General features: G+C 38.9%; 1 protein-coding gene across 10 annotated transcripts in view; it reads left to right on the top strand.

Moving 5' to 3' along the window:
- The first annotated feature begins 392 nt into the window (after positions 1-392).
- Positions 393-11,312, top strand: part of ptprfa (protein tyrosine phosphatase receptor type Fa) — a 349,532-nt gene continuing 338,612 nt past the window's right edge. For all 10 annotated transcript variants that reach the window (XM_008278153.1, XM_008278154.1, XM_008278155.1 and 7 more), the window contains exon 1: positions 393-649. The gene's annotated coding sequence lies outside the window, so the exon portion shown is untranslated. The remainder of the gene's footprint in view (positions 650-11,312) is intronic.

Here is an 11,312-nt window from a genome sequence, read left to right on the forward strand (position 1 = left end):
CTTTAAAGAAAACGTGCCTTGCAATTCTGCCCGTGGGTTTTGGAGTTCAAAAGGTTAGATCAAGTATGCGATAATGGCCTCGCCATTGTGATGTTATCGTGTTGCAAAAAGCTTTTTGTGTAAATGACTCTAAAAGCCTAGTTTTGACCCCCCTACAGACTTGGTCTGTTTGTTAACATATCCCACTCCTGTGCTCTCCTGATCGCGGGTAAAGCATGAGGGAGGAGCCTGTCTTACCTGCTCACGCTCAACCCCTCAGCACAGCTTCCCACCAGAACAAAGACCGCCTCCGAGCCTCCAGAAACCTCCCCTGAAACCCAACACCTGTGACATCATGCAGACAGACCCTGCTGCTGCCGGCTGGTCCTACTCTCAGAGCTGCAGGCTGTTCACTACCCCTCAGTCCCAGGAGAGCTCAGCAGCTCTGACCTGCCACAAGGAGGTAATCCACATTCAGATCAATCACGCTGCTGCAGAGCTTGTACCTGTGCACACCTCCCCCAGGCTCCATGCTCCGCCGGCTCGAAGGAGTCTTCGTTTATGGGCTTTTTCGGGGACTTGTCCTGTCACTTCTAAAGCACATCGCTGAAGGCTGCCATCACTAAATCTCCACAGGATACTCTCACTTTCTCCATGGAACTTAATGCAGGTAAGCCCTTGCCGTTTAGCAACTTGTGAAGTTTTTATGCTGAATGTGGCCATCTGCTCACACGCCTTTAGAGGCTTTTATTTCTCTGGTATAACTTTGAAAGTGGCTTTCAAATATCTATTTAGGGTCTTTCTGAGTATCATTCTCTCTTTGGTTGGATTGCACTTAACAACAAAAGACCCTGGTGAGTTTGCTTCCGACGAGGGTCTGTGCACACTCACACCAACAGCAAACAGGGGAGACAGAGAGAAGAATGAACAAACAAGACAGAGTACATTGAAGACCTGAGTTTGCCTGCAGGAGGGAAACTCTGCGTCCACTGTGATTCAGTGCAGAAACTAAAAGAGGACTACTCGCTGTATTCGTTTGATGCTTTCACCCTCCTACACGTTTCAACACAAATACAACAGATCTTCATTAATAAAGCCTCGTGGTGGCATAATTAATATTCATTTTATTTGTAATTATTTAAACTAAGTCAAAGAGACGCAAAAAAAATTTGTACATCCAATACTTAAGATGCACATGACATCAAGCCTGTGAGCAAAAATCCATATAACAAAATAATAAGGCAGCACAGGTGAACAAGTTTATGTAACTAACATCTGAATGGAATAGTAACATACAAGGTGACTCAGTCAGACTCAAATAGAATTTTTGGGGATTATTACAGTCTTCCAGTCTCATTGATGAATCAGTATGTAAATGTCTGAAAACTGAAACACGTCCATCGTAGTCAGTAAAGATCTCAGAGATATTCATTTTGCAATTAGACAAAAAAAAAAGCAGATTTCTCACATCTGGCATTTTTACTTCCTGAATATAATTTTTTATTAATTAATTCAATTAAATTGATAGATTTAGTGATTATTGTCTTAAACCTACAGCGAGGAACATTTGTCACCCCCTTCCAGTAATTGCAAGTATCGTGTATGTCGCGCTATTCTAGCATTCTTTTTTAGTCTGTAATCCTTTCTCTGAACTTTCTTTTTTATCTGGAGCATTAGAAACTTTCTTGGACACTTGTTAGGATTTTGTGCCATAGGATCCACTGTTCTCCAAATTGCTGGAGCCTATGCCATCTCCGTAGCTACAGTTGCTCTCCTCCTGAGCTCTGGATAACCGATCATCGCTGCATCGATACCGGTGTACCAGCATGGGAATGTCGCCACAGATGCCAATTTTAAAGCTGTGGTATATTGGGCGTTCCTTTATTTCTAAAATTCACCTAAAATTTAGTTCCTTTGCACTCTGTTTGCCAAAAGCCTGACAGTCTTTATGTTGACAATCCATTTCCATTTCAGTTAAATTCATTTGTCATGAATGGCAAATCACTGTTGCTGCCGACGCAAATCAATCACCAATAACCTGTTAATGACGATGTCAATTTGATATTGCATCAAATTTGAAATTCCTAAACAAAAAAATAAACCAAAACACAATAAAATGAGTAAATCATCAAACTTCGAGATGGCAAATAACAAAAGATACCCCGAATACATCTAATTAACTCTGTTCTCTAATATGGTGGTAGAGTGTTACATATTGTCTCTGATACAATGCTATGTTGTCCTAACACACTCAGCACCTAACACAGAAAATGTCAGCTAGATAATAACCAAAATAACCTCCTCAATATTACTCTGCTAACTGTTCAGTTAATTCTTTTCAGTCATATTGGAAAAACACTGGCAAACCAAAAATATATATTACATGTTGGAAAAACACTGGAATCAGCCTGTAAAATACCTCCATGTGTAAGTGTTCCAAAATATTTCATCATAATCCTGCTTGTTTTTTGTTTTATTTTATTTTATTTTTAAGACACTTCCAAAAGCTGATTAAAACAATTCAAGGAAAGAAGGAAATTAGACTTATAGGCAGATACAGATACTTTGTCAAACTAAAAAACACAATATATAAAAATACTCAATCTTTCTAAAAATGAACTTAAATACTTTTGGAAAACTGTGCTTGAAGGTATCTAAAGTAAAAGTGCTCAGCATCTTAAACTGTACTATAGGATTACTTTTACAGATGTATTAATTCATAACAGCATTTTACTTTTGCAGTTGGTTGATAAGCGCTGTGTGATAACGTGTTGTAAACTGTGCTATATACATAAAATTGAATTGAATTGAATTGATTTCTAATAAGTTTATAATAAGCAAGCTTCATCACATGCTGTTGGTCAGTTTAATGTAGAACATTGTATTTTGTAAAAAGGCTCTCAAGTTATTTTTGTGAAATTTCCTGCACCTTTTTCCAAAAGCTTTTATTTATTCACAGCATTTTTTGTTCGTCAAAAGTTGACAGTTTTAAACCCACTGAGTCTTAAAATGAAATAAAAATCAAAAGTTTTCAGTTGTAACTCAGAAAGAATAAATGAAAGTTTCATGCAAAAGAGAGTGTCCTTGAGATTACAAAGTTCAGAAAAAGAAGAATATTATAGAATATTCTTGTTCAGTTTAATTTGTACTTTCAAATAGAAATGAAAAAAAAAAATTAAATCTTTGCTACCAATGTGTCGAGTTCCCATTCAATCCTTTTCTGCACTAAACAGTTGTAACCAGCTTTGTTCAGTTCTGAGCATGTCTTAGAAAACACATGAGACAAAGAAAGAAGTAGGCCAGCGCGGCAGAACAGGTCAGCTTCCCTGGAGTGATGTGAAGAAATCACACCGAACACATCGTCTAGTGTTCAGCAGAGAGCTGACCAGTCTCTGGGGACTGCTTACATTTCAGGCAGCCTCATGTCTTTCAACCACACTGTTGTCACTGGCTAATCCCACAGTCCTCAACAGCCTCTGTTGTTGGTTTAAAGAAGACTCCATTTACTTAAGACCGACTGTCCTACATGTTACTACAGCTCACTTCTGGTGTATTGCGTGATGCCAGCGTGCCTTTATATCAGGAATTTTGCTTGTATAAGCATTGTTGCAACATTAACAAAATATGTAAAGGTACAATTCTCATCATTGAATGATGTACAAATACTACAAATACTGTAATGGGGATTAAATTATGAGCTGTTTCTTGATATAATGACTTTGAATAGGACCCAGGAAGACTGAGCTCAGCTGAAAACTTCCACAGTTTGTCCCCAGTGGTAAAAGAAGTACTTAGATCGTTTACTCAAGCAACAGTACCAGTACAGCCAAGTAAAAATACTCCATTACAACTTTTACTTTGGTAGAAGTACACAGTCATAATTTTATTTTAAGTAGAAGCACTGGTTGGTCCTTCTGGCTGATTTATGTTATATGTCATTGTTGGATTGTTATAATTATTATTATCAGTGTGTCAGTAACACGTTATTGTTGTAGCTGCTGCAGGTTTGAACTACTGTGTATTCAGTTTAACATACAGGGGCAACTATAAATCTGAGGGCTGAAAACATGATTAACGGGAGAGGAAGGAAGAAAAAAACTTCTGATACATAGATATGTTTTCTTTTTTTCGAGAATTTGGATCATTTTAGCATTTGTTGAAATAAAACCATGTGAGACGTTTAAAGGGAAATATCATCAATTTAATGGTGATCAGCAGACCTGCAACAAATGATAAATCAGTTTTTTAAAAAGCAAAAACAAAAAGGCTGAATTCTCTGATGTGTAATATTTTCTAGTTTCTTCCATCCTTTACGACAGTAGGTCTGCAATGAACATATCAAACAACTACAAAGAGAGACATTTAAACAGAAGTAATTGTTACTCTGGAGAAGTTCCTCAAACACTTTTCCTTTAGTATTTGTGTTGATACAACTTTGTATCAGTGTTGATCAGAGGGATTTTGGAAGTTTATGTAAAGGCATAGTCCGTTGTGAACATTCCCTTGGCAGCGGTGTTTCAAAGAAGCAAAGAGAACACATTGGAAATGAGCAGCAGTGAAAGAGTTAAAAAAAACACACCAAAAAAAAACAAGAGACTCTGCAGAGGAAGAGTAAACTTCCTTCTCCCACTCTGCTTCTTGTGTTCAGTATTGGAATAGGTCATCACCTCATCACTGCTTCCTATAACCAAACCCATTTTGCTTTTGACCGCAGCACTGAGAGCTTAAGTTGTCCTCTCGTCCTCTGTCACTCGGCCTCCCCGTCCGCTTCATGCTGGAATCTGAGAAAAGGGCTTTGCTCATGGCAGGTTAATTGCCTCGCAGATTCCTGTGCTAATAGAGCTAATCCTGCCTTTGTGTAGTTTGTGCTCCAGTTTTGAGCTTGTTAGCCGGGTTATTGTGTGAGGTTGCAAGTATTAATTGATTAGCATTGAGGCTCGAGCTGCTTCTCAAAGTCGGGGAAGGATCCTTAACAAGCGCATTTCTCGGATGCTGCTGAAGGATTGTTCCTGTTGTCTGCCAAAGACCACGTCCTTCTTTTAGACAGTTTTCAAGGATAACTGTGTGTATCCTCTGCATTCTTAACCCGCTGAACTCCAAGCAGATTCTGGGTGTTTTTTGTTTGTTTTTTGTTTGTTTTTTTGCAATACGTTTTTACTTACTGTGGGCTCATTTTTCACTGCACTATGAAGTCCTGCACTGTCCAGCACTGCTGTGGCTAGAGGTAGAGAGCTCCTTTTTTGTTCCCTGTGCATTATGACATAGTTACAATACAATAAATCAAAAAAGAAAAAAATCTAAGGTAGATTTTCCTTGCTAAACTATTTTACAAATTTTTTTAAAAAGAAAAAAAAAATCAACGTACATTTTTCCAAGTGCACATTTTTCTTACTTCTCGATATACCATATTTGAGACATGCTGCATTATTTTTATTGACTAAGTATGTCTTATTTTTCTCTCAGTCTCGCCAATTAGTTTCCATACCTGTCCCCTCTCTGCTCTGTGCAAACACAGCCTGCAGTTCAGCTAAATGCTCCCTGAATTTTTCTCACCTGTCCGTTTGATCACAGCTAAATCACTCATGGTTTCTTGGTTATGCCGAGGAGCATAGAATGCAACCTTTTGCAGAATCAAAAGGTTTATTTTTGGGGAAGTTCTGAATAATGCATGCAGAACAAATTGATATTAATAAAATATCACTATTTTAAGCTTGGTTAATTACAGTAAAGCACGTCCCACACGATAAGTTGAAGGACTGTCTGAAAGTCGACAATATAACTATTCTTTCTGTTTTTTTTTACATTTTCTGGGTTTGATAAATGGTGTAATTTTGGCAATTTTCTTAAAAGATAGCAGTCCTTTGAAACCCGCCGGCGGATTTTGGGGTTCAGAGGGTTAAGAAATGCTTCCTGTGTGTTCTCTCGTTTGTCTAATAAACACTTCACGCGGAGCTCAGGGAAATGTTGTTTTTAGAGACATAAAACAACTACTAAAGACATTCACAGGAAATTATATACTTATACACACACACACACACACACACACACACACACACACATCCTCATGTCTGAAGTCTTTGTAAAACCTTTTAGCACAGCCGGATGGAGATCAAGATGAAGTTGCCATTAACACTAGTAATTTGGTTTCCCCATGAAGGGAGCATTTCGCTGTACTCCTTCCCTCTTTGATGTAGGAATTCAAAGTCCCTTCCCTCCACCACAAGCGTATGAAGCAGAGTTCAAAATAGATGGAAGTTATTACCATTTTATTTCCCTGCCTCAGTTATTTAGGGTGTCATCCATAACTGTGGTCTGTGTGGAACTTAATCCCTCTTCGTCCCGCTCTTGTGGAACAACATTGCAACATATTAAACCGTACTTTTTTTTTTCTGTCTCACCCTAAATGTTCCATTAATTGAAGTTCTCTAGATAAATGTAGAAATGTGTGACTTAAGTGTTTGTAATTGAAAATGATCTGAAGCTATTCATAAATAAGGGATGCAAATATTCTGCTTTGAGGTTCCTTTTATTATATCAGCCTGAAGGAATCCCTTTTCTCTGTGAAGCAGTCAGTGATATGCAGCCTTTGGAGGCCAGTTACAGTCTCCCTGCAGCATCTTCTCTGAGTCTACTGCTCATCAAGGGGGCTCTGTGATTCAGGAGCTGCAAAGAAAATCCTTAAAGGGATTGTTCTGGGTTTTGTTAAGCCTTTCTGATTCATAATGAACTTCTCTCTCCTTTCAAAGAGCCACTGCACCCTTGTCGTTTTTAGTGTTATGTCAGTCAACTGTGATGAAAAGATTTCTTGTTAAAGACTTAGCCGGATCAGTCTGCATGTCATGGCACAAATTAGTTACTTCATTTTTTTTGAAACTCCAAATCTCATTCAGTGTTGCTTTCAATATTTTGGACTCGCAGCACTTTTCTGACAATTTGCAACCAGTCAGTCATAGAAATCTTCCGACATTAAAACCACCTGCTAAATATTTTTTCGGTTTTCCTCCTGCTGCCAAAACAGCCCTGACCCCTCGAGGCTCTGAAGGTGTCCTGTGAAATCAGGCAGCAAGACTTTGGAAGTAGATCCTTTAAGTCCTGGGAGTTGTGATGTAAAACCTCCATAGGTCTGACTTTTTTTTTCCAGCACATCGCACAGATGCTGAATCAGACTTAGACTTGGAAGCCAAGTCAACACCTTGAACTCTAGGTCATGTTCTTCAAACCGTTCGTCAACAGTGTTTGCAGTGTAACAGGGTGCATCATCCTGCTCAAAGAGGCCATGGCCGTCAGGGAATACTGCTGCCATGAAGGGCTCTGCATGGTCGGCAACAATGTTTGAGTGGGCGGTGCATGTCAAAGTAACATCCACATGAATGCAGGACCCAAGGTTTCCCAGCAGAATATTGCTTCAAGCATCGCACCACATCCACCGACTCGCCTTCTTCTCATCGTGCATCCATGATGTAAAAAAAAAAAGTGATTCATCAAACCAAGCATCTTTCTATTGTTCCTTGTTTCAGTTGTGATGCTCGCGTATCCATTGGAGGAGTTTTCAGTGGAGTCAGCACGGACCCTCTAACCAGTCTGTAGCTACACAGTGCTGTGATTTGCATTCTGACCTTTTTGTATCACAGCAGCATTAAGGTTTTCAGCAGTTCACTGCTCACTGTGTGATGAGACCACACAGGTCAACCTTTAATCCCCACCTTCATCAATGTGTCGCTGGTTCACCGGCAATATAGCATTTTATTTAAAGAGCTTTAGTGCTGCTACGTTTCCAGTTGAGCTGCAGCAATTAATTGATCAGTCAACTATTAATTCAACTACTTTGATAACTCATTCATCGATTTATCTTATTTCTTGTGGGGAAAAGAAGCCTGAATTCGCAGATGTTAGTAAAGTTCATAAAGTTTCTTTCTTCCTTTATGACAATAAACTTAATATCTTTGGGTTTTGGACAAAATTAGACATTTACATCATCTTTGGCTTCACAATTTTCTAACATTTTATAGATCAAACAACCAATTGATAAATTGAGAGAATGATCAGGAGTTCAATTGACAATGAAAACCATCCTTAGGTGCAGCCCTGGTTCCCAGTCTTTATGCTAAGGTAAGCTAAATGACTGCTGGATGTGACCATATATTTGCCGTACAGACATGAAAGTGGTATTGATCATGTTGTGTAAACCACTAGAAAGGAACCTTCAACATGCTCTGTCAAGTTTATTCATTTAGACGTCTCTCATTCCCTAACTTCAGGCTTACTATCGATGGTGAGCGCAGAGGGATTTTTAGAAAAGAAGAATTCAAAATGAATGTAATCACAGGTTCTGCACAATCAGCCAGGGTCAGAGTCTTGCCTGCCAGTAAAAGTGTCGCTGTTATGGATGCTTTTGTGACCGAGCCCTCTGAGCTTGAGTGATGAATGCAACAAAGCTCTTTTTGAGGCCCTCCACGGTCACATTATTGAAGCAGTGCAGTGGTATGACAACGCAGTCTGTAGACCTCCGGAGCTGCTTCACAACATTCACAACAGCGCCTGTGTGTGAAGTCAAGGATGAGTCTCGACTCGCCTGCTGAATGCAGTCGGGAAGTCCACCTGACTGGGTGTTATGACAGGAGTTATGCTCTAAGACAAGCACTCTGTGCCTTCATTTCACAAAGCTGAGTTGAATAGGACAATAAAATGGAGAACGGGGGAGGGCTGGGATTCTTTGAATATGTGTCATCATTCATACATGAAGGGGGATATTTATCATCAGACGGAGCTGAGGGGCCGCCCTGCTCTCAGGCAGCCTGTCTGTCTGCAGATACATGAATATGCTGATGGCTGATGCACAGGGAAATGATGAGTGACTCAGTGATGCTGCTGAGAATGGGCAGATATTTGTGCCTGCAGGTACTGAATTTCAATTCTGTGAACATGGATGTGTTTCAGGTATTAAAAATAGAAACGGAATTAGTTACTTACATGTAAAACTTGTCTTTGAAACAGAAATAAGTCCCTGAAATCAAACTGAGCTGCTGGATACTGTTTAAAACACTTTCAGATGCATTTTAATGTTTTATGCTGCAACGAGTTTCACTCCGCGTGAAGCCATTTGGTTAGGAACAGTTTCTAAGTAAAGCCTTAACCCTGTGAACCCCAAAGCCCACCAACAGATTTAAAAGGCATGTTGTCTTTAAGAATTGCCAAAAGGAAACCATTTATCAGTGCCAGAAACTGCAAAAACAGAAGGAGTCATCAGACTTTCAACTTTCTCCTCAAACACATTATCTGTAGCGTTCAATTCAAACCAGATCTTAGTTTAAAGAGGCATGATTTCATCAAAATCAGTTATGATACAAGTAAGGATTAAACAACGAGGAGCCGTGCATTATACAGTTTGAATGCATGCAGCGAAGAAGAAGAATCTGCTGCGTGCATTCAAACCGTATAATGCACGGCTCCTCGTTGTTTAATCCTTACTTATACACTACCTTCTAATAGAGACTTGTTCACTTCTAGTGCATTCGCAACTTAGTATCAGACCATTAAAAATTCTCCATGTGCAGCATGCCCCAAACGTCAACTGTTAACCAGTTCTTTATGACATATTCAGCACAAAAGAAATCCCATAAAAACAATGAAAACCTGGCAGTTCCAGGAAAAATATGCTTTAAAAAAAAAGGGGAAACTGTCACTTTTAAAAATTGTAAAAACGATAAATAAAAAACACACCAGCTAATCCCCACAGTCTTACTATGTAAATGAATGGGTTTTTTTGTGATTTTACTCAAAACCTTCTGTAATTTAACAAAGCAGGGAAAATCTGTTAAATAACACTTTATATTTATGATTAGCCTTAGTGTACTTAATTTTTATAATAATAAAAATATAAATAGCAACAACAATCTGTCGAACAATTTTTTTTGACTGATTGAAATATATTAAAAATAGTGCATCATTTCTCTGTATTAAAAAAAATAAAACATATATATATATATTAGCTGTAATTTAACTAAACCTGTCCTTTAATTGTGACAATGCAACAATGATCTTTTTTTTTTGGAAAGCAAATGCTTCTGTAGTTTATTTTTATTGCTTGTAGTGCTTCAACAATAATTATTTAGCAGTTTGTTGTAAGGGGCAATAAAGTGATAATAAAATGGGGATCCAGCCATTTTATTAGATTTCTATTGGAACAGTTCACCATTGGCTTACTCTTCTCTGGTTGGCAGCTGTCAGTCAGCCTCAGTGATGCTTCACACTCATCCATCCATCAGTCCAAACTCAGCTCCTTCACTCCTGCAGCTTCAGGCTGTATTGATCTGTCTGCTGACACAGTTTTGTCTCCAGTCGTGAGGGAATGATGCGACCGTCTGTCCTTGCAGCCTGCGAACATGATGGATCGGCTGCATTCCTATTTAACGGTGTTTATGAGCTCGGACGTGAGCAGCTGTCCTGTCAGGATGTGTTGCCCTAAAAGCTGCAGTTTGTCTGTGGCCTTTGGCATGGTGTTGAAACGCAGCGTGAGCAGACAGCAGCTCCCGTCTTGGTGATGTTGTGCGTCGCTCACATAGGAATGTAACAAATTGTTGGCACTGTACCACGTTTTGCTGCTTGGACGTCTACCATTGAGATTACAGAGATTTAGAAACCAACAATAGCAGATAGTGACAAGAAAAAACAAACAACAACAGAACAAAAAAGTTTTTTTTTCCTCCTTATTGTTTGCTTCACTGACTTGTAATTTGCCATAATATACTGTATTGTTGCTAATTACACCATAATTACAGAAAATGGGGAGCTGTAATTAAGAGGACTACCACAAAATGTAATCAGCAGCTTTTCTGCCAGAGGAACATTTTGATTTCACCCTTTCAGACAGTAATACCACCCTATCACTGTGTCAGCACAAAGGCTCTCATTTTGCTTTATTTCATTTCAATTTTAACAGCAGCTTGTCAGCTCTATCAAACACAAATCGTTGAGTGCTGTTGAGATGGAGATAATACCGACAACTTCAGCTGTTTTTTATTTTTTTTGTGATGGCAGTACTTTTACAAAAGCTGTTTACATTAATAGGCTTGTTCACAGGTTTGACACTGAAGACTATGGTACCCCACAGTTGGTTTAACCCTCTGAACCCCAAGCAGTTTCTGCATGATTTTCGCTGTGGTCACATTTGGACTCAGTGGGAGTCCAATTCACTACAATGTAAAATTGTGGAAAAAGCACAACAATGGCTTGAAGTACAACAAAGTTATAATGCCGTATAAAAATAACTAAAACGGCTTCCTCCCACAAGGTCCAAAAACATGTTGAGGTTAATTGGTGATTCTAAATTGTCC

This window comes from Stegastes partitus, unplaced genomic scaffold (genome assembly GCF_000690725.1).
Source record: "Stegastes partitus isolate 25-593 unplaced genomic scaffold, Stegastes_partitus-1.0.2 Scaffold117, whole genome shotgun sequence".
NCBI lineage: Eukaryota > Metazoa > Chordata > Actinopteri > Pomacentridae > Stegastes > Stegastes partitus.